The sequence below is a fragment of the Mesitornis unicolor genome, unplaced genomic scaffold, assembly GCF_000695765.1.
Source record: "Mesitornis unicolor isolate BGI_N332 unplaced genomic scaffold, ASM69576v1 scaffold1716, whole genome shotgun sequence".
NCBI classification, from domain to species: Eukaryota; Metazoa; Chordata; class Aves; order Mesitornithiformes; family Mesitornithidae; genus Mesitornis; species Mesitornis unicolor.
The window spans coordinates 91990-94406 of NW_010188678.1; positions in this window are offsets into that span (position 1 = coordinate 91990).

Genomic DNA, 2417 nt, shown 5'->3' on the forward strand with positions numbered 1-2417 from the left:
TAGTATATGAGAAGTCCTACATCCCAAATCAGACACATGATAGTATGTAACCAGTATGGATAAAGACAGATTGCAAGCTTATCTCCAGGAAAAAAAAAAAAAAAGAAAAATTTGAATGTTGCTGTCAAGTTTTCATTTACTTCTTTAACTTGCTTCTAAAGAAACTGGGATTCACTCACAAAACCTAGAAGCTCTGAAGCTTAGATTTAAGTAGCGATAGATTGCTCTCTAAAATAATTCTGAAATATTTGTTTTTAATCTTGTATGAGTCTAAAGCAAAAACTCAGGTGCTAAATTATTTATAGTTTTCAGAAATGTCCACTTAAGGATGAAATCAGCTGTGACTTGTAGCATGCCAAGAACTATTTGTCTTCTGATCTATGGTAGCTGAAGTGATCTTCATTTTGACAAACTAACCAGCGAAATCCGAAGTAGAAATCACTTGTAACTCAGCTTAGCTTCTCCATCAAAGCTTAATGAAACCAATGCCAAATCAAAACAGGAGAGACTATAGTAATTTGACTAAAAGGCACATTTATCTTCTGTTGCATAAAGATACTCCTATGTAACTGTGCATGAAGAAAACTATATTATAATCTTTATATTTTATTTTTTTTTAGGAAATATGACCACATTTTACCATCAGGTAGAATAAATAGGATAAATAGGATAAATAGTATAAATAGGATAAGATAAATAGGATAAATAGCCCTATAGATATTTTAATGTAAAATAGTCTCCTTTCCTACAAATAATTTTTCTTTAAAAAGTAGACAGTTTACTTGTTCTCATGGATGCTAGTAATTCAAAGTGAACCATAGAATGGGAACCAATAGAGTCAGCAGGATTACTAGCTGGAATAGCTATATCTTAGGCCACATGTGGATTCATTTACCCTAATTTTGGGTTACAAACTAGAGGAGGGGTGAGATAATTGATAGTCACAGATCACAATCAGTAAATGAATTTACATGTTCTATATTAAGAAAATATTCAAATTCATGTAACAATGTGATCTTCATCACTTTCTTTTTTAATAATTTCTCCAGCAATTATAGATGGTCTATCAATTGCTTGACATAGTTTTAGTTGAGTTCTAGTTGAATCACCTGGTGTTCACTTGGACTATTCTTAATACACAAGGTAGAAGGACTAAATAATGCCAGATAAAAAAACTCTATACTTAATATTAACAGCTTTATATGTAGCTTATATGTATCATATAACTGCTATTTCAAAGCCAGTTCTTCTTCTGGCAGTACCTCTCTCTGCTAGTAATGACTTTGTATTTTTTTTTTAAACAAAACTTCTTTAGAGGACAGTCAGATCTTAAAGAGAGGTTTATTAAAATATTTGCTCTCACATGTCAGTTGTTATTTGATAGCCTATCAACGAAGGCAGAAGGTTACTTCTACTCATACTGAAACCTATAAATTAACACTAAACAGTGAATTAAGTTGGATAGGTTGGAAATGAAATGTTCCTCTATTTTTCTCTGACAAGTGACAGCTGTTGTGTTTTTATTATATTTTTCTACATATTATGTTTATTGAAATAGAAGAGGCAGAAGTTCAGTGTCCAGCATAACAGTTCCTCTGGCTAAAAAGTAGTAGTGGTTCTAAACCTCTGTATGTTCTAGAAGGGTCAGTATCTCTAGTGTTGTAGCAACTCTAATTCAGCTTTACTTTTATCTTTTAAAGAACTTGTGAGAGGTGTTACCCTTCACCATAACAGCAGCTGTGGTTCCTGTTAAATATCTGGGGGAAAGCATAATTGACATGGACAGATTGACAGTGCAATGCAACAATTTTGACACACTAAATAAAAAATTACATGGGTCAAATCTTTCTAGTTAGCATCAGGATTCCCATTAACTTGCATGGGTTGAGAAGTTGGCTCAATGACCACTGACCTGAGGGCTGCAATTTTGAAGTCAGAAGAAAAGCAGAGCAAAAGCACTGGGTGAGAACATTGCCAAACAGGGGCAAACATGTCTGAGGTTTGCTGCCCAATGGTGTAAATGTGATAGGCTGGGCACGCAGCTGCAGTAGAGAAACACAGCTCAGAGCTGAATGACAGAAAGGGAGAAAGCAGGAAAATGCTGAAAAGAAAAGTTTGGAGGAATGCTTCTGGCACCAAGTGTTTTGCTACAGCTCCAGGTGACTAATTGGAAGAGTTGCAAGGTTAGTGACAGAAAAACAAAGATGTGGTAAAAGCACAGGCTAACACTAGGCTTCATGCTTTTCAAAATCATCACTTTAATTTACTTTTCTCATACATATGAAAAATGCTGAATTTAACACATAAAAGCAGTTACCAGCCCAAGTTTGACCCTTGAAGGATGCCCTTTAGTCCTAACCATTGCTTTCTGCTCGTGCTTGCTTCTGTCTAAGGCAACATGTGGCCTCAGAGAAAGG